This window comes from Entelurus aequoreus, linkage group LG26, assembly GCF_033978785.1.
Source record: "Entelurus aequoreus isolate RoL-2023_Sb linkage group LG26, RoL_Eaeq_v1.1, whole genome shotgun sequence".
Classification (NCBI taxonomy): Eukaryota; Metazoa; Chordata; class Actinopteri; order Syngnathiformes; family Syngnathidae; genus Entelurus; species Entelurus aequoreus.
Window position 1 is genome coordinate 10,660,000 of NC_084756.1, and position 26,371 is coordinate 10,686,370.

At 41.7% G+C, this 26,371-nt stretch overlaps 1 protein-coding gene across 3 annotated transcripts in view; it reads right to left on the reverse strand.

The window, feature by feature from the left end:
• Nucleotides 1-26,371, reverse strand: part of ppp1r16b (protein phosphatase 1, regulatory subunit 16B) — a 209,306-nt gene that overhangs the window by 51,769 nt on the left and 131,166 nt on the right. The window lies entirely within an intron of this gene.

Genomic DNA, 26,371 nt, shown 5'->3' on the forward strand with positions numbered 1-26,371 from the left:
TGAAACCACACTAAACAACACTGTTATAAATATGTGCCATATAGTGAAACCACACTGAACAACACTGTCATAAATATGTGCCATATAGTGAAACCACACTAAACAACACTGTCATAAATATGTGCCATATAGTGAAACCACACTGAACAACACTGTCATAAATATGTGCCATATAGTGAAACCACACTGAACAACACTGTCATAAATATGTGCCATATAGTGAAACCACACTGAACAACACTGTCATAAACATGTGCCATATAGTGAAAGCACACTAAACAACACTGTCATAAACATGTGCCATGTAGTGAAACCACACTAAACAACACTGTCATAAATATGTGCCATATAGTGAAACCACACTGAACAACACTGTCATAAACATGTGCCATATAGTGAAACCACACTAAACAACACTGTCATAAATATGTGCCATATAGTGAAACCACACTAAACAACACTGTCATAAATATGTGCCATATAGTGAAACCACACTGAACAACACTGTCATAAATATGGGCCATATAGTGAAACCACACTGAACAACACTGTCATAAACATGTGCCATATAGTGAAACCACACTGAACAACACTGTCATAAACATGTGCCATATAGTGAAAGCACACTAAACAACACTGTCATAAACATGTGCCATATAGTGAAACCACACTAAACAACACTGTCATAAATATGTGCCATATAGTGAAACCACACTAAACAACACTGTCATAAACATGTGCCATATAGTGAAACCACACTAAACAACACTGTCATAAATATGTGCCATATAGTGAAACCACACTAAACAACACTGTCATAAACATGTGCCATATAGTGAAACCACACTAAACAACACTGTCATAAATATGTGCCATATAGTGAAACCACACTAAACAACACTGTCATAAACATGTGCCATATAGTGAAACCACACTAAACAACACTGTCATAAATATGTGCCATATAGTGAAACCACACTAAACAACACTGTCATAAACATGTGCCATATAGTGAAACCACACTAAACAACACTGTCATAAATATGTGCCATATAGTGAAACCACACTAAACAACACTGTCATAAACATGTGCCATATAGTGAAACCACACTAAACAACACTGTCATAAATATGTGCCATATAGTGAAACCACCATACCATACCATACCAACTTTATTTATAAAGCCCTTTAAAAACAACCACAGTTGAAAAACAAAGGGCTGTACACCACAAAGAAATAAAGGCAAAGGACAGACTAAAAAATAAAATTTAAAACAGAAGTAAAATACACATTAAAAAAGCAAATACAAAATTACCCTAAGAACAATTTTGTTAGATAAAAAGCAGTTAAAAAAGTTAAAAGTTAAAAACAGTTTAAAGTCTCATGCTGGGTTAAAAGCCAGTGAATAAAAATGGGTTTTAAGAAGGGTCTTAAAAATAGCCAAAGAAGGGGCCTGTCTCACATGAAGTGGAAGATCATTCCAGAGTTTTGGGCCCGCAACAGAGAAGGCTCTGTCCCCCCTGAGCTTACGCTTGGATTTGGGTACCTCCAGGATCAGCTGATCAGCTGACCTGAGGGACCGGGTGGGGGCATAGAGGTGGAGCAGCTCAGAGAGGTAAGGTGGGGCAAGACCATGTAAGGATTTAAAAACAAGTAAGATAATTTTAAAATGGACTCTAAAAGACACAGGCAGCCAGTGGAGGGAGGCTAAAACAGGAGTAATGTGCTCTCTTTTTCTTGTGTTTGTTAAAAGTCGGGCAGCTGCATTTTGGACCAGCTGCAGACGTGAGAGGGAGGATTGACTAATTCCAAAATATAAAGCGTTACAGTAATCCAGCCGAGATGTAATAAAGGCATGGATTACTGTCTCAAACTGTTGCCTAGAAAGCAGGTTTTTAACCTTAGCCAGCTGACGTAAATAAAAAAAGCTGGCTTTCACCACTGTGCCAATCTGACGGTCCAATTTAAAATCACTGTCAATACGAAAACCCAGGTTGGTGATCATGGGCTTAACGTACAAAGCCAAGGGGCCAAAGTCAACAGGGGGAAGCTCACAGGTACCACTAGGTCCAAACACTATTACTTCTGTCTTCTTTTCATTGAAGTTTAAGAAGTTTAGGGCCATCCAGGCCTTGATGTCATCAAGACAAGCAAGTAATGGCTGTATTGAAGAGGCATGATTTTTCTTTAACGGAAAATAAATTTGTGTGTCATCAGCGTAACAATGAAAACAAATACCATGCTTTCTTAGGATTGAGCCCAGGGGAAGTAAATAAATAGAAAAGAGCAGTGGTCCTAAAACTGAGCCCTGTGGGACCCCACATGTTAAGGGAGCAACAGAAGATTCAGAACCAGCAACATTTACAGAGAAGGTCCTGTTAGTCAAATATGACTTCAGCCAACTCAGGGCAGTACCACAGATGCCCACTTGATGTTGTAGGCGGCTAATTAATATATTATGGTCCACCGTATCAAATGCTGCTGTTAGATCGAGTAAAACTAAAATCACATGATCACCTAAGTCTGTTGCTCGAAAGATGTCATTAAAAACCCTTACTAATGCTGACTCGGTACTATGGAGGGGTTTAAACCCAGACTGAAAGACTTCTAAAATATCAGAGTCCTCTAAAAAAGTGTTTAACTGGGTAAAAACAATCTTCTCCAAGATTTTTGAGAGAAAAGGCAGCTTAGAAATGGGTCTAAAATGGGCTAAAACTGAACTGTCCAGACCAGGTTTCTTTAAAAGTGGTTGAACCACAGCGTGTTTAAAACTGGTAGGAACCACACCAGAAAACAAACTGCTATTTAAAATGTTAAGAACAGGCTGCCCTATACAAGAAAACACTTCTTTAAAAAATGTAGGAGGGACAGCATCATGGGGGGAACCTGAGGGCTTCATATGATTAGTTAACTCTTGTAACTGCCGCAGAGTCACTTGCTCAAACTGATTAAAAACAGCAGAGTAGTTAAACGGGACAGAAGGGTCAGAGGTCGGAACAGAGATGAGAGCCCTCGTTGTGGCAATCTTATCAATAAAATACTTTAAAAAGGCATTGCACAATTCAGAGGAGGGTTCCAAACATGTAGGCTGAGGGGCATTAAGAACAGAGTCAATGGTTTTGAATAAAACACGAGGGTCAAGACTATTTGAGGCAATAATGTTTGCCAAATGTTCTCTTTTTGCCTCTTTTACTGTGCTCTGATATCGATGCCAACAGTCCTTTAAAATCTGGAGTGACACCTGAAGCTTGTCCTTCTTCCACCTGCGTTCAGCTTTGCGGCACTCACGTCTGATCGCACGGCTTCTCTCATTAAACCAGGGTTCTGATTTAGTTTTGGCCTTTTTGATTTTTAAAGGAGCCACTGAGTTCAAAACTGTGTCACAGGTGGAGTCAAACAATACATTGAGTTTCTCAGTGTCAGAAAAAACAGACTCTGTGCTAGAAAAAACAGAGTCAGAGGGTAAAAAAACCTGGTTAAAAGCAGTAATAAACTGACCAGCAGTGGAAGGGTTAAAAACTCGACAGAGACGCGCAGGAGCGCGCGCTCCAGCTGTCAAGCGGTTAAAACTGGCCTCAAATATGACAGACATATGGTCTGAAAGCACATTGTCACAAATGTCCAAGTTAGACACAGGTAGACCATATGAAAGGACAAGATCAAGCGTGTGACCACGTCCGTGTGTGGGGCCAGACACAAACTGTGTCAAATTAAAAGAGTCAATAAGGTTTAAAAAATCCTTCACCAGTGGTTTGTCGGGACAGCATACATGGATATTAAAATCTCCAACAATGAGGACACGATCATAGCGGGGCATAATTCCTGCTAAAAAGTCCGAAAAGTCATCGATGAAGTCCTTATTGTATTTGGGCGGGCGGTAAATGACACACTAAACAACACTGTCATAAACATGTGCCATATAGTGAAACCACACTAAACAACAACGACAAACACATTTTGGAAGATTATTTGCACCACATAAACACTACAGAAAAAAATCTCAGAATTCCATGCAGCACCAACTCTTCCGGGACGCTACAATATAAACATCCACTGTAATGATACCACGTACAATAGCATATCTAGTTGATACTACTATGATTACATCGATATTTTTTAACACTACAAAATCTTCTTTCTTTTTTATGAATGTATATTATGTTTATAAACTCCGGAAATATGAGGACTTTGAATATGACCAATGTATGGTCCTGTAACTACTTGGTATCGGATTGATACCCAAATTGGTGGTATCATCCAAATCTAATGTAAAGTATCAAACAACAAAAGAATAAGTGATTATTACATTTTAACAGAAGTGTAGATAGAACATGTTAAAAGAGAAAGTAAGCAGATATTAACAGTAAATGAACAAGTAGATTAATAATTCATTCTCTACCACTTGTTCTTAAATAAAATAATAGAATGACAAATGACACAATATGTTACTGCATACGTCAGCAGACTAATTAGGAGCCTTTGTTTGTTTACTTACTACTAAAAGACAAGTTGTCTAGTATGTTCACTATTTTATTGAAGGACAACATTGCAATAACAAACATATGTTAAATGTACCGTAAGATTTTTTTGTTTAAAATGAAGCCAATAATGATATTTTTTGTTGTCCCCTTTATTTAGAAAAGTACCGAAACGTATCTAAATACTTTTGGGACTGGTACCAGTACCAAAATATTGTTATGGGGACAACACTAATACACACACACCTAGCACCCACTGGCAGAAATGTAGATTGGCGCCTATGATGCTAATGAAAGGCAAAATAATGAACGGTGGAACCAACAAATGACATCCCCCTTTTCCTTGGAAATAAACGTGTACCTTACACCAGTGTTTTTCAACCACTGTGCCGCGGCATAGTGTGCCGTGAGATATTGTCTGGTGTGCTGTGGGAAATGATGCAACTTCACCTAATTGGTCAAAAAAAACATTTTTTGCAAATCAATAATTATAATAATGTGCCGTTGTCTAGTGCCTGTGCTGTGTAGAGCTCGGCAGGGTAACCATGTAAAACTCCATATCAGTAGGTGGCAGCAGGTAGCTCATTGCTTTGTAGAAGTCGGAACGCGTCGAGGATGGTTTGTCGTGATCCCAATATGCAGAGCGGTAGACAGCGTGCAGGTAAAAGGTATATAACGCCTAAACCAAAAATGAACAAAAGGCAAGTCCCGCTAGGAAAAGGCACTGAAGCATAGGGATGGCTATGCAAAACAAAAGTAAAACTGAACTGGCTGCAAAGTAAACAAAAACAGAATGCTGGACGACAGCAAAAACTTACAGCGTGTGGAGCAGAAAAGAAGGCGTGACGCTGCTAAAGGAGAACAGCAACAAAACAGGAAGGATCACCAAAATAACAGCGCAAGACAGCAATTAAAGCACTACACACAGGAAACAACAACAAACTCAAAATAAGGCACGACAACCTGGTGAAGTTTCGTTTTTTAACCTTTTCTGCTGGTGGTGTGCCTCCCTATTTTTCTCATGAAAAAAATGTGCCTTGGCTCAAAAAAGGTTGAAAAACACTGCCTTACACAACCGCTGTAATAACATCATACATAAACAATGGCAACTTAAACAAACATTCCACATTTATCTTTTTTTTAATCAATGTGCAATTCAGTTCAGAACAAAATCACTGAGTCTTTCAGGGGGTTTTGTAACCCTTTTAGGTGTGGCCCAGAACATCTCTGACCCCTGGATGCTTTGTTGTGGTGGGTGATAGACATCAGTCTGTGTGTGTGTGTGTGTGTGTGTGTGTGTGTGTGTGTGTGTGTGTGTGTGTGTGTGTGTGTGTGTGTGTGTGTGTGTGTGTGTGTGTGTGTGTGTGTGTGTGTCCACATCAAGTGCACTGTTCTCAGTCCACGGTGTCACCTCCTGTGTGTCATGTGCCTCTGGTAATTTTCCTCTCATCTTCCGGTTGAAGAGCAGCTCCGCTGGGCTTTTCCCGGTGGTTGCATGTTCTAAGCCCCGGTACACCGTGACATACTTTCTCAGTTCCCGTTTCCAGTCCAGACCTTCGCTTGGGCCCACTTTGGCGTTGTCTTTACGTGTGTGATCCCATTTGCCTCACAATATTCCCTGAATAATTCGGTAGGTAGGTAGGTAGGTCTTTATTGTCATCGCACAAGTGCAACAAAACTTTGTTTTCAGCACAAACCCGTTCAAGATGAGACAAACAAATAGTGTACATGGTTACAGAACAGGAACGCTGATGGATCGATAAAAGGTGCCCCGTAAAAGATGTGAAAAAGGTAAATGCTGCGGGAGGATGAGTAGAAAAATACAATCTAGACTAGGTTCCTAAGGGGGCCCAGTCTGGAGTGGGAAAAAAACCTGCATAGCAAAGCACATATACATATTACAACATACATCTCGAAACTTGCAACAGAGGGAAGGGAGAGGGTGGGCTATGGTGGCAGGCTGCAGCGCTTCATGCGTGCCCATCCGTCCATCACCCCTAAGGGATTCGCGTCAAGGGCATTGGATGGGGGGGTTGGGTATGTGTGTGTGGCATATATTTTGTGGATGCATGTGTGTGTGTAAGCCTGCCGCGTGTCTCTATTAAGCGGCATTGATGTTGTGCAGTTGCTAGTCCAAAGTCAACAACAACAGGTGTGTGTCCATGAGAGACAAGAAGGGAGTTTGTTGTGTCTTTGCCTCTTCGGGAGAGTCTCGAAGCCAGGGAAACAATCCATGTTAGAATGTTTTGTATGCAAGTGAAAATTAAATTTGCTTTTCACTCTAAATTGTCTATGACTGGGCCTCAAAATTCATCCTGCGGGGCAGACAGTCCGATGTTATCTAAATCACAAGAGTGTCCACAGTTCTTCCCGCATCCTCCGATCATTTGTGGCAGCTTTGGGGTACTTTGAAGACTGCCAGCAACTTCCAATTTGTCGACAAACCAGAGCAATGCTTTTACTCCAATCAGCAGATGTCCTGTTGTCCTAATTCCCAATAGGTGGATATCTTCACGTCCTCGACTGGAAGGGTCGCCAGGCACGTGGCACTCCTTCTTCTCCCAAGAGTATGTTGTGTGTCCAGCAACAACCGTGCCGTCACGACAAGCAGGTTCCCCCAAACCCAAGATCTTGACAATTTCCTTGAGGCCAGTTAAATAGTTCCAATGTTTAGATTTGAAGAGCAGTGCAAAGAGAGGCAACAAGAAAGTTAAGACAAGACAAGACAAAGAAGCTAGCAGGAGAGATAAGGGAGAGGGAAGGGGAGCGTCCACCCTGGATGAGTGCCAGTGAGAAATTCAGACTTGAATTGGGGTCCTTGGTCTGATCTGCAGGAAACTGGTAGTCCAACAGACTGTCAATGACCTTTTCTGTCGTTGTGGAAGTCATGATGTCATACTCATAGTAGCGACTGTAGTAATCCACCACCACAAGTATAGAGTGGTTAGTCGGCAATGGTTTAAGCAGATCTATGGCAACATCTTGCCAGGGACCACCTGCTAGACTTGTAGGCCCCAGGCTACAATTTGACACCCATGACATACGTTGCAATGTTTCTCGGCTGCCCTCTCTAAGCCAGGCCACCAAACCTTTGTTCTGAGATGATGTTTGGTTCCAACAATTCCCAAATGTCCTTCATGGACCGGTGTAAGTGCTTGTCCTTGCAGTCTCTTCGGTAACACTATGTGTGTTCCTCCTAGCACGATGTATCCTATCACACACAATTTATTGACGATCGGTGCATATGATTTACAATGATGAAAACATCCACTTGGTATTGCATTGCGTACCGCCATTAATTCTGGGTCAGTAGCAGATGCTTCCTCTATCTCTCGTGTAATAAGTGCTTGTGGTGTGGCACATATTGCTACCAATCTAACATACTCCTCAAAGTCCTACACAAAAGTGAATCAAGTAAGCAATATTAACTTCCATCCATTTTCTACCGCTTATTCCCTTAGGGGTCGCGGGGGGCGCTGGAGCCTATCTTTTGTGTTTTTATTTCTTTTAGATTGAACAAGACTTTGCCATGATGTTTGGAAAAGATGTCTACGGCAGATTTTTGTGAAAGTGGCCCACTTTCTTCAAAGCCAGGATCCTGACGGACTGTAAAATCTAGTCTTTAATAATCCCGTAGAAGAGATCCTGGCTGCACAAAACTCTGACAGACCTGGTAAGTTTAACCAGTTAATCAATTCAAATGTATTGCTCAATATTCTGCCATCTTATAGTTTCCTCTTTTGTGTTTCTATTAGGCTGGGACAGTGACCTAGAACATTCTAGTTTTGGTTCCCATACTTCCACCTACTTCCAAAAGACATAAGAAAAGAGCAAAAATTAGCTCCTCTCAAGCTGTAAATCATCTTGTAAGATATGTGCAGGTACGTTGTTTTACTTTTGTGTTTATTCTAAAGTGCGGTTGCAACTGGGGCTGCAGCTATCAATTATTTTAGTACTTGAGTAAGCTGTATATTAGTAGGTTTGATTGATTGAGTAATGGGATAAAACACAATTAAGTCTTCTGCACATTTGCAGTGGAAAGACACAGGCAGCCTATTTTTTGACTGATGATGCAGCGGCACAAATGAAAAGTTGAACTGATCAAAATGAAAACACAAAAATAGAATTGTGTATTTCTGAGCGAAAAAGGTCATCCATCCATTGAGACATAGCTATTGTACAGCTCTCAGCATTCTCACATCACCACATCATGAATCTTAGTGCACCCTCAGCCGTGTACAGAGAGAGTATGGCCAACCCTGTTTGAAAATTGGGACCAAACATGGCGCCCTGTAGTCAAGTGAGGGGCTTTTGACCAATCAGAGAGAGCCATCAGACCATCGCCTAAATGATTGGTCAAAAGCCCCTCACTTGACTACAGGGGGCCATGTTTGGTACCAACTTACTAACGTCTCTCGGCGCACCTTCCCCACACACACTGCTTTGAGCCGCTACATTACTGGACATTACCAAAGGCGTTCCAAAGGCCCATTTTATTTTCTATCTACATAAATAATCTTTGTAATAATTTGTCAAATGCAATGTACCATTTTTATGCAGACGACACCATTATTTATTGCTGTTCAACCTCCATCACTCAGGCTTTTGAGTTTTTACAAGTTGCTTTTGATGTCATCCAGGCTCGCTTATTTGATCTTAAATTGGTTTTAAATACAGATAAAAGCAAGCTAATGGTTTTCTCTCATTTAAGGGTGCTACTGGAAAATATTCCAAATATTGTGACATCAAATGGAAACCCTATAGAGCAGGTCTTAAATTACAAGTACTTGGATTTTACTCTTGATCAGCAGCTTTCATTTAACGCCCATATTAACAACTTGGTCTCTAAGCTTAGGGTAAAGCTTGGTTTCTTTTTTAGAAATAAAAACTGCTTCTCTCTTAAAGTCAGAAAGAAATTGGTGAAAGCAACTATCTTGCCTGTAATTGATTATGGAGACGTGCTTTATTTTAGTGCTTCATCTAAATGCCTCCAGTCCTTGGACACTGTTTTTCATTCAGCACTAAGATTTGTTACTGGCTGTCGTAGTCTCACCCACCATTGTCAACTGTATATGAAGTCAGACTTATCTTCATTGAGTGCACGCAGATACACACATTGGCTGACTATCATTTATAAGGCTCTTTTAGGTTTAATACCTCCATACTTGTGTACTCTGTTGCAAAGAAAAAGCAGCTCTTACGCGTTACGTTCTAACAATTTGTATGTTTTAACTGTTCCTCATGTACGGACTGAATTTGGCAAAAGAGCTTTTGGCATTACTGCCCCTATGGCATTGAATGCATTGCAGACGAAACTGAAACTTACAGAACTACTTCCATTTGGAGCCTTCCGTTCTGTCCTGAGGGACAAACAGCGAGAGACGTTTGCACAGTGCCTGTGTTTTTAAAGATGTAAATCTCTGTTGTTTTACAGTTCTCTTATGTATTTTAAAATGTATGTCTTAATGTATTATTTTTGAAACTGCTCTGTGACATGTGCTGTTGACCTCTTGGCCAGGTCACCCTTGTGAAAGAGATCTTGATCTCAATGGGTTTTCTTATCTGGTTAAATAAAGGTTCTACACAAGTTGTCTAGTAAACAGTCCTGGGCATGACATTAAAGTGCATCCGGCAGTGGAGGCTCCTCTTTGGGGTCTTGGGGCACTAGGAGGTTAACCCCTTTACTACTGTTACCCCAGGTGGCCCTTGGCAAAGGCCTAGTACCTGACTGCCCCCGAGCCAGGGATACGGTGAAGACCTCAACGGCGGAGCAGGCGGAAGAGGGTAGATGTAAGAACTACCACAACGGCTACGATGGCGGAAGAAGGCACCCCAACATCCATGTGGGCCCAGCTATGGGGAAATAACAACTCAAGACCTCAATGGTGGAACAGGCGGAGGATGATTGCTAACCCTATGGAGCGTCACAACGGCTGGGATGGCGAATGAAGGCTGCAGCAGAAAAGGGTCTCCAGTCGTCTTGGACTCCATGCCACTGGACCCTGACCCGGATTTGCCAAGGATCGTGTGGTGACTGTCTGTGCACCAGTCTCCCCACGTTAAACAAAGTCACGCACAGGCATCCTTCATAAAGGGATACCCCCCTACTAGGAAGATCGTCATACTCGCTTCGAGTGACCGCCGATGATGAGTTAACAGTTGTCTAGTTCAGTGTTTTTCAACCTTTTTTGAGTCAAGGCACATTTTTTCATTGAAAAAACCCAGGGGCACACCACCAGCAGAAAATGTTAAAAATGAAACTCAATAGGCTAAATTGCCAATATAAAGTCGTTCTCATCAAATACCTGACGCAATTGTTGGATATGACTTCAAACCATAACCATCCATGCATTAATAATTCTCTTGTCTCAAAGTAGGCTCACAAAGCAATTAGCTACCTGCTGCCACCTACTGATATGGAAGAGTGTTACACGGTCACTCTGCTGATCTCGAGACAGCACAGACACTCTAAAACGGCACATTATTTGCGGATTAAAATTATTGGTTTGCAAAAAAATTTTTTGGGACCAATTAGGTGGAATTGCATCATTTCGCATGGCAAACCAAAGCATGGTTGAAAAACACTGCTCTAACCAACACATTTTACACATAAAATAGGCTATTTTCCAGTAGAAGTACGTCATGCCTGCGTACAATATCACAACAAATGGCAATCATATGGTTATTGTCAGTACTATCAGAAAACAAAGACTAAAACCAACTACAACCAACTCTAGCAATGATTATACTTGTGAAAATAAGTAGAGCATGCTTAGCAGCCTAATGTACGCCCAAAACTAAAGACATTTTACCAAGGTATGCCTGTAAGCTACTGTTTCAAACGTTTTATTGGTTTGCAAACAATATTTTTTTGACCACTTAGGTAGAATTGCATAATTTCCCACGGCACACCATAACAGGGGGAAAGGTGCAGTTTGGAGTGTTTCTGATGCAGATATTGGGCCGAGTCAGGCTACGGAGGATCAAACAAATCCAAATATTTTGTATTTAAAATAACAAGCCGATGGGTCTGGCATACTGTTGATGCAAGATTCTCTGTGTACATTGGTTTTGATGGAGTATATCTTGTAAATTACAGGTTAGACTACAATGTAATTGTTGCAGATTTTTCCCAGATCAGACCTCTGAATAGAACAGTGTATTGAAAACTTTGTTTACAATTTTGATAGCAAACATAATCACAACAACACTTAGGATACTGCTGTAATATGTTGCTCTTTTAGTTAAGAGGTGCTTTTAGTTGGTGCTTTTATTCAACATGCATTTTTAAATTGCATTGCATCTAAATTCATCAATATTTTACAGATTGGAGCCGGTGTTGAAACTTTCATTGTCGGATTAGAGCCAGGACAGCCATTTCTTCTACAAACCCCGTTTCCATATGAGTTGGGAAATTGTGTTAGATGTAAATATAAACGGAATACAATGATTTGCAAATCCTTTTCAACCCATATTCAATTGAATTCACTACAAAGACAAGATATTTGATGTTCAAACTCATAAACTTTTTTTTTGTTTTGCAAATAATAATTAACTTAGAATTTCATGGCTGCAACACTGATTGATTGGTTGATTGAGACTTTTATTAGTAGGTTGCACAGTGAAGTACATATTCCGTACAATTGACCACTAAATGGTAACACCCGAATAAGTTTTTCAACTTGTTTAAGTCGGGGTCCACTTAAATTGATTCATGATACAGATATATACTATCATATATACTATCATCATAATACAGTCATCACACAAGATAATCACATTGAATTATTTACAATCAGGGGTGTGGAGGGGGAGGGGGGGGGGTATGGACATCAAGTAGTGGACATAGAGAGAGAGAGAGCGAGAGAGAGATCAGAAGGCATAAGAAAAAGAAAAAGTATCTGCATTTGATTGTTTACATTTGATTATTAGCAATCCGGGGAGGGTGTTAGTTTAGGGTTGTAGCTGCCTGGAGGTGAACTTTTATTGCGATTTTGAAGGAGGATAGAGATGCCCTTTCTTTTATACCTGTTGGGAGCGCATTCCACATTGATGTGGCATAGAAAGAGAATGAGTTAAGACCTTTGTTAGTTCGGAATCTGGGTTTAACGTGGTTAGTGGAGCACCCCCTGGTGTTGTGGTTATGGCGGTCATTTACGTTAAGGAAGTAGTTTGACATGTACTTCGGTATCAGGGAGGTGTAGCTGATTTTATAGACTAGGCTCAGTGCAAGTTGTTTTACTCTGTCCTCCACCTTGAGCCAGCCCACTTTAGAGAAGTGGGTAGGAGTGAGGTGGGATCTGGGGTGGAGGTCTAGCAGTAACCTGACTAGCTTGTTCTGAGATGTTTGGAGTTTAGATTTGAGGGTTTTGGAGGTGCTAGGGTACCAGGAGGTGCATGCGTAATCGAAAAAGGGTTGAACGAGAGTTCCCGCCAGAATCCTCAAGGTGCTTTTGTTGACCAGAGAGGAAATTCTGTAGAGAAATCTCGTTCGTTGGTTAACCTTTTTGATTACCTTGGTTGCCATTTTATCACAGGAAAGGTTAGCCTCTAGAATGGAACCTAGGTAGGTGACCTCATCTTTCCTGGTGATGACACTGTCACCTACTTTTATGGTGAAGTCATTGATTTTCTTAAGTTTGATGTGGGACCCAAACAGGATGGATTCTGTTTTACCCAAGTGTATGGATAGCTTGTTGTCAGCGAGCCAGGTGCAAGTTCTACAGAGCTCAGCACTGAGGATTTTCTCCACCTGTGACTTGTCCTTGCCGGATACCAGCAAGGCAGAGTCATCCGCAAACAAAAACAATTCACAGTCGCATGCCGATGACATGTCGTTTATGTATATTAGGAACAGTAAAGGTCCCAATATACTGCCTTGGGGGACTCCACAGCTCACCGAGAGGGGGGGGGGGGCACGGTGCCGTTCACCTCTACCACCTGCTCCTTCCCCTCCAAGTAAGATTGCATCCAGCTCCAAGAGGTTTTGTTAAATCCGATTGCTCTGAGCTTATCCAACAGTATAGCGTGTTTAACGGTGTCAAAGGCCTTCTGAAGGTCCAGCATGACCATGCCGCAGTATTTGCCCGCGTCCACCTCATGTTTGCCTAGAACAATCCGGATGGTTCTTTTCCTCTTTGGTCCAGAGGACACAACGTCCACAGTTTCCAAAAACAATTTGAAATGTGGACTCGTCAGACCACAGAACAATTTTCCACTTTGAATCAGTCCATCTTAGATGCTCATCTAAGATGGACGCCCAGCGAAGCCGACGGCGTTTCTGGGTGTTGTTGATAAACGGTTTTCGCCTTGCACAGGAGAGTTTTAACTTGCACTTACAGATGTAGCAACCAACTGTAGTTACTGACAGTGGGTTTCTGAAGTGTTCCTGAGCCCATGTGGTGATATCCTTTACACACTAATGTCGCTTGTTGATGCAGTACAGCCTGAGGGATCGAAGGTCACAGGCTTAGCTGCTTACCTGCAGTGATTTCTCCAGATTCTCTGAACCCTTTGATGATATTACGGACCGTAGATGGTGAAATCCCTAAATTCCTTGCAATAGCTGGTTGAGAAAGGTTTTTCTTAAACTGTTCAACAATTTGCTCACGCATTTGTTGACAAAGTGGTGACCCTCGCCCCATCCTTGTTTGTGAATGACTGAGCATTTCATGGAATCTACTTTTATACCCAATCATGGCACCCACCTGTTCCCAATTTGCCTGTTCACCTGTGGGACGTTCCAAATAAGTGTTTGATGAGCATTCCACAACTTTATCAGTATTTATTGCCACCTTTCCCAACGTCTTTGTCACGTGTTGCTGGCATCAAATTCTAAAGTTAATGATTATTTGCAAAAAAAAAAAAATGTTTATCAGTTTGATCATCAAATATGTTGTCTTTGTAGCATATGAATTGAATATGGGTTGAAAATGATTTGCAAATCATTTTATTCCGTTTATATTTACATATAACACAATTTCCCAATCCATATGGAAACGGGGTTTGTATATTTTTTTAGTAAATAATAATTTTTCCATCACAAACAATTGCTATCAATATGGCATTGATATTTGAAAAAGGAGTAGGTAAGAATAAAAACATTTGTTTTTAACATTTTGTTGCCCACTGACACGGTCAATCAGTTTTCAATCCATTAGCCAATCAAGCTTATGGGAAGGACACTCTCTCAAATGAATAGTCTGTGCACACATAAGCCGTATTCCACGAATACATCATCAATGTTTAGGCTGCTCTGAGTGGGAAGTCCCTTATTTGACCAAGAAAGAAGCAGATCGAACAGTTCAATGAGGTAACGGTATACAAACTCCGTTTCCATATGAGTTGGGAAATTGTGTTAGATGTACATATAAACGGAATACAATGATTTGCAAATCATTTTCAACCCATATTCAGTTGAATATGCTACAAAGACAACATATTTGATGTTCAAACTGATAAAAAATTGTTTTTGCAAATAATCATTAACTTTAGAATTTGATGCCAGCAACACGTGACAAAGAAGTTGGGAAAGGTGATAAAGTTGAGGAATGCTCATCAAACACTTATTTGGAACATCCCACAGGTGAACAGGCAAATTGGGAACAGGTGGGTGCCATGATTGGGTATAAAAGTAGATTCCATGAAATGCTTAGTCATTCACAAACAAGGATGGGGCGAGGGTCACCACTTTGTCAACAAATGCGTGAGCAAATTGTTGAACAGTTTAAGAAAAACCTTTCTCAACCAGCTATTGCAAGGAATTTAGGGATTTCACCATCTACGGCCCATAATATCATCAAAGGGTTCAGAGGATCTGGAGAAATCACTGCACGTAAGCAGCTAAGCCCGTGACCTTCGATCCCTCAGGCTGTAATGCATCAACAAGCGACATCAGTGTGTAAAGGATATCACCACATGGGCTCAGGAACACTTCAGAAACCCACTGTCAGTAACTACAGTTGGTCGCTACATCTGTAAGTGCAAGTTAAAACTCTCCTATGCAAGGCGAAAACCGTTTATCAACTACACCCAGAAACGCCGTCGGCTTCGCTGGGCCTGAGTTCATCAAAAATAAAGTTTATGAGTTTGAACATCAAATATGTTGTCTTTGTAGTGCATTCAACTGAATATGGGTTGAAAAGGATTTGCAAATCATTGTATTCCGTTTATATTCACATCTAACACAATTTCCCAACTCATATGGAAACGGGTTTTGTAGAAGAAGAACGAGCTTGAAGGTTGTTACAATTACTACAGTGGGTCAGGGTGGATTTTTGCCTCATTCCTGTGAGAATCCTGCATGTGACTGAAGCATTAAGGAGAAGGACATGGGTCATTTATCCAGGACTAGCTGCAGTGTGCTCAAACAACTACCAGGTAGCAAGGTTGCCCACCACACATATTTATTAAGCCGGACGTGACGTCATGTAAATCCAAGCAATACACCAGACTTTAGAAGTGGCCATGCACTGTTTTGCCACTAGCTTGGTCCGTTTGCTTGTTATGCTGATGCCTTGTATAGTGCAGGCAAAGTGTCTCACTTAAGGACTTCAAGTTTGGGCGGGATGGGAGTAGACATGTGCCGAGTCTCTCTCCTGCAATTTATTACATTTCCATTCTTTAGAACTCCATAAATTACGCCAGTGAGCCGGCGAGCGGGTGATTATATTACTCAGGAGTTGCAACCGACAGGAAATGCCAATTAACTCGACGAAACAGACAGACACGAGTGCTGGGCCTAACTCCTCTGACGGAGCTGCCGGCGAGTTTAGCATGTCGACTATACCTAACCTTCTGGAAGAACACCGCCAGGCCCTCTCCCAAGACTTCAAGGCAACTATTTCTACACTCGAGACAAAGATTGATCATGTGGACACTAAGGTTTCTGAGCATTCTCAGAAGATTACTTCTCTCGAGCAAAATTCTACCTTGCAAGACGACCGCCTGCTCGCATTGGAGACAACATGTCCTAAGCTAATGGAGAAAGAAGCTAAGCTGCGAGCTAAAGTTAGCAACCTCAAATCCCGGAGTCGGCAAAACAACATCCGAATGGTCAGCATACCAGAGTCCGTGGAGGGGCCACATCCAACTACCTTTTTTGCGGAGCTACTAAAGGAGATTTTTGGCAAGGATTTCCTGGAATCAGCGGCGGAGTGTGAGAGGGCCATCGGACACTCGCCAGCAACCCGAGGCCAGATCATAGACCAGGGCCCGTTCTTATACAGCTACACAAATACCAGGTGAGGGAGAGAATTATCCGCGAGGCCGTGGCCAGGAGAAGCAAGCTACAGAACCGAGGGTCCCCCCGTCGCCTTTTACGAGGACTATGCACCTGATGGGGTGGAACAATGCCAAAAATACCGCAATGTGATGTCGGAGCTTTACCAAATGGGCCTACAACCAGCATTATTGTTCCCAGCCAGGCTTGTCATAGTAACGAAGAACGGTGGCAAGAAGAGATTCGAATCGGTTACAGAAGCCAAGGACTTCTTGACATCAATTCGAACGCGGGATACCTGATGGGCTTGAAGCGGCTAGTTGCCCCTATAAAACTGCTGGACATGACAGCCTGTGCCTTAGCCGTACGACCCTTGGAATAAATATTGTAAGTTGAACTTTTCAGAGGCCTGATTTACAACTTAACTTGGCATTCACTATCTGTGCACACTGTGATCCTCCGTCCTTTTGTTTGTTTTACTGCTCTGAGTTCTGGCCACCTCTTTATACTTGTGTTCATAATAAGAAGCGATGTTGGAGTGTTGCAATTCACACACTGGCTAACGGTGGTCACGTTATTCCCCACATAGACGGACGGCTGAGACTATTTTCTGTTTTGGTCTGTACTGGGCGTTCTTTCACTTTTCTGTCTGAGGGGCCATGCTAGTTGTAGTATATTTCAATTATGTTTAACCTCATTTATTTCCACCAGTTTGGGGGTTCTATTCAGTTCTGGTGCTACCCTAATTTGTTTTACTATTAATCTATTCATTCGTACGTACGATATGAAGAACCCTTTTTCTATATTTGTGGCATTACTTGGTCCAAATGACATCATTAAAGTTAATGGTGAACTACATATTTTGGTGTTGGGTCTTGAAGCTGTTTACGTGCCTCGTTTAGGGGCGCGTTTGTTTCGGTTTGATATTTTTGTATTACTACACTATATTGCCAAATGTATTTGGCCACCCATCCAAATGCTCAGAATCAGGTGTCCTGATTACTTGACTTTGTACAGGTGTACAAAATCAAGCACTTAGGTATGGAGACTGTTTCTACAAACATTTGTGAAAGAACGGGCCGCTCTCAGTGATTTCCAGCGTGGAACTGTCATAGGATGCCACCTGTGCAACAAATCCAGTCGTGAAATTTCCTCGCTCCTAAATATTCTGGTTTTGAAGGTTGCCCGAAGAACGGTACATTTCGGACTGCATTGTGCCGAGTGTGAAATTTGGTGGAGGAGGAATTATGGTATGTTTTTTTTTTCAAGAGTTGGGCTTGGCCCTTTAGTTGCAGTGACAGAAACTTTGAATGCTCCAGGATACCAAAACATTTTGAACAATTCCATGCTCCCAACCTTGTGGGAACAGTTTGGAGCGGGCCCCTTCCTCTTCCAACATGACTGTGCACCAGTGCACAAAGCAAGGTCCATATAGACATGGATGACAGAGTCTGGTGTGGGTGAACTTGACTGGCCTGCACAGAGTCCTGACCTGAACCCGATAGAACACCTTTGGGATGAATTAGAACGGAAACTGAGAGCCAGGCTTTATCGACCAACATCAGTGTGTGTGACCTCACCAATGCGCTTTTAAAAGAATGGTCGAAAAATCCTATAAACACTTTCCGCAACCTTGTGGACAGCCTTCCCAGAAGAGTTGAAGCTGTAATAGCTGCAAAAGGTGGACCGATATCATATTGAACCCTATGGGTTAGGAATGGGATGGCACTTCAAGTTCATATGTGAGTCGAGGCAGGTGGCCAAATACTTTTGGCAATATAGTGTATGTACTCAGGTTGGGATGTGTATGTTCACTTTAATTGTTCTTCCGGAGTCTCTTATGGAGACTGCTACTGTAACTGATGAGACACCGGAAGTTAGCATCAGCCAAGTTAGGCTTAGCAAAGAGCGAGAGAGTTCGGATAAGGTTCTTATTTAGGGTGGGTAGTAAGTTTAGGTCCGATCTTATCTGTTGGGGTTTGATGAAATGTGCCTTTCTGTTATTATTATCATTATTTTAATTGTTTCTGTACCATTTTGCGGTTATTTTTTAATTTGTAGCTGTTGTACCTTCCCTTGCCTCTATTCCTCTCCGTGGGGTCTAAGGCTTGTCACACAGATTTACTTTTGGGGTCCAATAGATGGCTGATGCTGGTTGGATGTCAAGTAGTGGAGTACGAATGATTTCTTGGAACACCAAAGGCATGAACTATGCCCTCAAAATTGGTAAGGTCTTAACTCGGTTGCAACATCTTAAAGGGGACATTATGTTTCTGCAAGAAACGCATCTGAACACATCAGAATTTCTCCGTATTAAGATGTCTTAGATGAGCCATCTATTTCATTCAAAATGTTCTGCTCAGGCTAAAGGGTCAGCCATAGTTATTCATAAGCGGGTTAAGTTTGAGCCAGCAGACGTTATAGAAGATAATGAGGGTCGCTATGTTGTGGTTTCGGGCACATTACAGGACACACCTGTAATTTTAGTCTCTATGTACGCTTCTAACTGGGATGATGACACATTTTTTACAAGACTTTTTGCTAAGATCCCTAACATTGATAGCCACCGCATAATCATAGGCGGGGATTACAACATAGTCCAGGATGCGATTCTTGATAAACCCTCCCATACCCGAAACATGCTATCCAAAGCAGCAGAGGTTGTGTCAATTTATGCAGACCAAGTAGGACTTTCGGATCCCTGGAGATCATTTTCGCAGGTGAACCACTCGTTTTCTCGTATTGATTTATTTTTAATAGATAACAATCTCTTACGTTGTGTTAATGCATGCGATTACCACCCGATAACCATCTCCGACCACGCGCCAATCTCAATCTACATTAAATTTCCGTGTAATAGGCCGCACAAGGTCGAGGGTCAGCTCTCACTTGCTTTCAGATATTAAGTTCAAGGATTTTGTGAGGCAGAAATGTGTGCTTATATTGAGTTTAATGACAACCCTGACATTGGGAATATCAATTTGTGGGAAGCACTTAAGGCTTCTATTCGAGGACAGGTTAGGAGGACCTATATTTCCCGGGTGAGGAGGACTGAGGGGGCTAGGCTGGGGGAAATCGCAAAGGATGTGTATAGTATGTATAAGAAACATATTTTCGGAGCATGACCTACTTATGACGCACATAGTGAAGGGACAACTACGGCAATCCAAACAATGCTTCTATGAACATGGAGACAAGGACCAGAAGACTTCTAGCACAACAGCCCCGAGCTGCAAGTGCCTCTTGGTCGATTCTTAAAATTAAACTATCAGATGGTAGTTTTTCCGAATTGTATTCTAAATTGTACACTTCTGAGTGCTCCCCTATCTCCACGGTTGTCCCCAACCCAACATATCCTTGCATTGATGTAAACATTGCCAGGGAACTGGGTGGACCCGTCTCTTCTTCAGAGATACAGGAAACAATTTGATCTATGCAAAATTGAAAGTCGCCCGGCCCAGATCGCTTCACTGTCGAATTTTACAAGGCTTACTCATTACTGTTAGCTCCTTTAGCAAGAATGTTCCATGATTCCTTTAAAGTCGGCCGTTTGCCTGGGACTCTGTCGGAAGCTTCCATTTTATTACTTCTTAAGAAGGACAGGGATGCTCTTTCCCGTGGTAGCTACCGACCGGTCTCACTTTTTAATGTAGACTGCAAGATTCTGGCGAAAGTTCTCTCTATACATCTCCAAGCTGTGATGCCCTCGATACTTTTGGTTGATCAGACAGGTTTCACGCTGGGGAGGCACCCCTTCTTTAATACCAGAAGATTGTCAATCATAGTTCTTTCTCCGCCATCTGATACACCGGAGGTCGTGGTGGTGCTGGATGCGGAGAAGGCGTTCGACAGGGTGGAATGGGGCTACTTATTTTTTTATTTAGGAAAAAATGGGTTTTGATCCTAATTGTATTTCTTGGGTTAGAGTCCTGTACGAGACTCAATTTGCTTCCATACATACTAACGGCATCCGTTCAGCTTACTTCCCTCTGCAACGTGGAACACAGCAGGGTTGTCTGTTTTCGCCCCCGTCGTTTAATATAGCCATTGAACCGCTAGCTATTTGGCTCAAGACTAGGGAGGAATTCAAGGGTATCACTTGTTTAGGCCGGGTCCATAAGCTCTCCCTATATGCCGATGATCTTCTGTTGTTCGTTTCGGACCCTTCATCCTCACTCCCCCATATACTGTCGATTCTAGATCAGTTTGATCGTTTGTCAGGGTACAAACTGAATATTCAGAAAAGTGAACACTTTTTTGTGAACGATCTGGCAAGGTCGCTCCCACGCTCACAGTTCCCCTTTAAGATCACAGAGGACAGATTTAAATATTTGGGTGTGTTTGCCTCAAATTCTCCCACAGAACTGTTCGGTAAGGACTTTCAGACGCTGTTGGACAAATGTAAATCAGACTTGTCCAGGTGGGCTGCCCTCCCCCTACCCTTGGCTGGCCGAGTTAACGTCATACAAATGGTTCGACTTCCGAAATTTTTATATCCCTTCCAGCACATCCATTATATCTCTAATCAATTATTTAATTACTGGCCTCCATCAACAACTTCTTGCTTTCATTTGGCAGAAAAGGCCAGCCCGCCTTAGGAAAGCAATTCTACAGCTCTCTAAATCTGAAGGTGGTCTAGCACTTCCAAACTTTAGACATTACTTCTGGGCCTGCAATATTAATAAACCTCTGTACTGGGTCCTCTGCGACTCTCTAGCCGCCTGTCCACCTTGAGCTCACATAGAAGTGGCATCGTCTAATGGTTCCTTGCGCGCGGTGATTTGCTCACAGCTGCCCTTAAGTTTATTGAACCCCTCTCTAAATCAAGTTGTTAATAATACCATTAAGACTCATTTGGACTCAATTTAGGAAACATCACAGTTTATACAGGGCTTCCAGTGGTGCTTCGATTTTGAATAATTCTGCGTTTCCCCCTGCTTACTCTGACTTCACTTTCCGCCCGTGGTCGACTGATGGCCTTAAAGCCCTCAATGACCTGTATCACAATGGAGTATTCTCCTCATTTGCATCTCTGTCAAGAAGATACAAACTGCCTAATGCTCATTTATTTCCATACCTCCAAGCAAGACACATCATCCAAAAACAGTCTCCTCATTTTCCAATTCGCCTCCCCAGAAGCAGAACTTGATCGGTTTCTTTCTTTCAACTTTGATCAACGACATTTCATATCATCATGTATAACAAAATTGGCCTTTTGAATCGAGTTAACACATCACCTGGAGGCACCTATACCTGACGGACGGTGGAGAAAGGCCGTGAGACTGGTACAGTCATCATCTATATGTGCTCGGCACTGCCGACCACAGTGTAAGATATTACATAAAGCACGCTTCACCAATGCTAGACTGGCTAAAATATATCCCAACCATAGTGACGCTTGTAACCACTGTAGACAGTCCCCAGCTGACCATTTGCAAATGTTCTGGACGTACCCAAAACTCTCACGTTTTTGGTCTGCTATATTTGACACTCTTGGGCAAGCTCTTGATATGACCTTAACACCTAATCGGCTGACTGCTCTTTTTGGTGTTCCACTGACGGACAGTTTGCCTGCAACTACTCGGTATGTCATTGTGTTAACGACTCTGCTGGCTGGGCGCACAATTATTTTTGAATGAAAACTTGTGTCTCCACCGAGTCATAACAGTCATATGTTTTATTAGATTGAATGTACATTTGTGTATATTCTTGTGTGTTTATATCTGATACAGGCAATAAGGGACAATTACCTTGGGAACTGAGTGGCTGGGTGCTGAAAGGGTATTGAAGGCTAGTAACTGATCTTGGGTTTATTAAGTTTCATATTATATAATGTGCAAATGCTTCAACTTGCTGCCATGAGAAACCATACTGTACTGTCCGCAAAATGTAATAAAAATATTTTGGGGAAAAATTCTCACTTAAATAAGGCGGTCTGTGCCACTTTTCAATTGCACATGCAGTCTTAGTAGATCACACGCAACACGTCCACTAGACTACACATTGTTTTATGCGTTGTATTTGGATCTTAGTAAATCAGGCCTTAAAGGCCTACTGAAACCCACTACTACCGACCACGCAGTCTGATAGTTTATATATCAATGATGAAATCTTAACATTGCAACACATGCCAATACGGCCGGGTTAACTTATAAAGTGCAATTTTAAATTTCCCGGGAAACTTCCGGTTGAAAACGTCTATGATGACGTATGCGCGTGACGTCAATGGTTGAAGCGGAAGTATTGGGACACATTGTATCCCAATACAAACAGCTCTGTTTTCATCGAAAAATTCCACAGTATTCTGGACATGGAGACAGCAAAGAAGAAAGCTGTAGGTGGGATTGGTGTATTAGCGGCTGGCTACAGCAACACAACCAGGAGGACTTTGAGTTGGATAGCAGACGCGCTATCCGACGCTAGCCGCCGACCGCACCGATGATCGGGTGAAGTCCTTCGTCGCGCCGTCGATCGCTGGAACGCAGGTGAGCACGGGTCGTGATGAGCAGATGAGGGCTGGCGTAGGTGGAGAGCTAATGTTTTTAGCATAGCTCTGTCGAGGTCCCGTAGCTCAGTTAGCTTCAATGGCGTCGTTAGCAACAGCATTGCGAGGCTTCGCCAGGCTGGACCGCATTAACCGTGTGGTTACAGGTCCAGGGTTTGGTTCGGTGTCTCCTGATAGTAGAAGTAATAGTAGTATTGTTGATCTTCTGTCTATCCTTCCAATCAGGGGCATGTTTCTTCTGTTTCTGTCCGCAGTTAAGCACGATGCTATCACGTTAGCTAAAGTGCTTCACCGATGTATTGTTGTGGAGATAAAAGTCACTGTGAATGTCCATTTCGCGTTCTTGACTCTCATTTTCAAGAGGATATAGTATCCGAGGTGGTTTAAAATACAAATCCGTGATCCACAATAGAAAAAGGAGATAGTGTGGAATCCAATGAGCCCTTGTACCTAAGTTACGGTCAGAGCGAAAAAAGATACATCCTGGCGTCCTGCACTGCACTCTAATCCTTCACTCTCACTTTCCTCATCCACTAATCTTTCATCCTCGCTCAAATTAATGGGGTAATCGTCGCTTTCTCGGTCCGAATCGCTCTCGCTGCTGGTGTAAACAATGTGCAGATGTGAGGAGCTCTTCAACCTGTGACGTCACGCTACTTCCGGTACAGGCAAGGCTTTTTTATCAGCGACCAAAAGTTGCAAACTTTATCGTCGATGTTCTCTACTAAATCCTTTCAGCAAAAATATGGCAATATCGCGAAATGATCAAGTATGACACATAGAATGGACCTGCTATCCCCGTTTAAATAAGAAAATTTCATTTCAGTAGGCCTTTAATTGCATAATAAGCTATCCAATGGGGTTCTTGTTGTATGTTTTGCCTTTAAAAATGCAACTATGAGTTGCAAACAGCCCCAAACAGACACAACAAACTCCCTTCTTGTCTCTCATGGACACACACCTGTTGTTGTTGACTTTGGACTGACTAGCGACTGCACGGCACCAAGGCCGCGGAACAGAGACATGCATCCACAAAAAATATACGCCACACACACACATACCCCAACCCCTATCCAACGCCCTTGACGCAAATCCCTTAGGGATGATGGACGGATGGGCAGCGCCTGAAGAGCTGCAGCCTGCCACCGTGGCCCCCACTCCCTCCCCTCTGTTGCTAGATATCTCGAGATGTATGTTGCAATATGTATATGTGCTTTGCTATGGAGGTTTTTTCCCACTTCAGACTAGATTGTATTTTATTACTCATCCTTCCCCAGGGTTTACCTTTTTCCCATCTTTTACGGGGCGCCTTGTGGCGACCCATCAGTGTTCCTGTTCTGTAACCCTGTACACTGTTTGTTTGTCTAATCTTGAACGGGTTTGTGCTGAAAACAAGGTTTTGTTGTACTTGTGCAATGATAATAAAGACCTACCTAATACATGTGATTGGTGTTGGCCAATTTCACTAATGGATGTTTGGAATCAGCAGCATAAAACCCTAATTTGAACACCCCTATAAGCAACAGGATATGTGTAAATGTTTTTATAAGCTTTACAAAAACAAAGTGACACTTAAGTGGACGTATACTCCTGGGGAAAGAAACTCCATAATATGTACATTCAAGTTTGAAGGACATTTTTGACACTGCCTCATAAAATAATTGCAATCAGGAATCATTAAGAACCGGAATAATCCAAATCAAAGAATGCTCTACCCTTCCCCTGATGGTGTTCTTCATTTCCCACAAACTAACCCATTTATCTTTAGGACAATAAAAAAATAAAGACAAAACAGTGCAGCTTATTGTCTTTTTTTGCAGAAAGATATCCTTCCTTCCTGCCAGCGGCACAGAAAGTAGGCCACTGGGCTTCTTCCAGAAGTAGCATGGATATGACATTGGTTTTAGTAGGACATTTGGGAAGCAGATATAATTAGCATTCTCCCGCGTGTTACAATTAGTAAGGCACATTAATTGTATGTTGTAGATGTGGTCAGGTACCAAGGCAGAGAATCCAACAATATATAAAGTACACTGGGTCTGGGTTAGTTTTTGCCTCATATATATATATATATATATATATATATACATATATATATATATATATATATATATATATATATATATATATATATATATATATACATACATACATATATATATATATATATATATATATATATATATATATATATATATATATATATGTATATATATATATATATATATATATATATATATATATATATATATATATATATATATACACATACATACATATGTATGTATGGACATGTATGTATGTATATATACATATATACATACATACGCATGTATGTAGAGTGGTGAAGTGTTGGTTGGTGGTGGTGAAGGAGAGAAGGTGCGCTTTTGAGGTGAGTTTTGCCTATTATTTGTAAATGATGGGCAAAATTCCCCAAAAAGTGCAGTTCCCCTTTAAGTGTAATAATGAAGAATTTTGTTCTGTACTGGGCTTGTATTGTTTAATACAGTGTTTTTCAACCTTTTTTGAGCCAAGGCACATTTTTCCGTTGAAAAAATCCGGAGGCACACCATCAGCAGAAATCATTATAAAATGAAACTCAGTTGACAGTAAAAAGTCGTTGTCGCAATTGTTGGATATGACTTTAAACTATAACTAACCATGCATCAATATAGCTCTATAGTACTGTCACCACCTGTCACATCACGCCCTGACTTATTTGGAGTTTTTTGCTGTTTTCCTGTGTGTAGTGTTTTAGTTCTTGTCTTGCGCTCCTATTTTGGTGGCTTTTTCTCTTTTTTTGGTATTTTCCTGTAGCAGTTTCATGTCTTCCTTTGAGCGATATTTCCCGCATCTACTTTGTTTTAGCAATCAATAATATTTCAGTTGTTTTTATCCTTCTTTATGGGGACATTGTTGATTGTCATGTCATGTTCGGATGTACATTGCGGACGCCGTCTTTGCTCCACAGTAAGTCTTTGCTGTTGTCCAGCATTCTGTTTTTGTTTACTTTGCAGCCAGTTCAGTTTTAGTTTCATTCTGCACAGCCTTCCCTAAGCTTCAATGCCTTTTCTTAGGGGCACTCACTTTTTGTTTATTTTTGGTTTAAGCATTAGACACCTTTTTACCTGCACACTGCCTCCCGCTGTTTCCGACATCTACAAAGC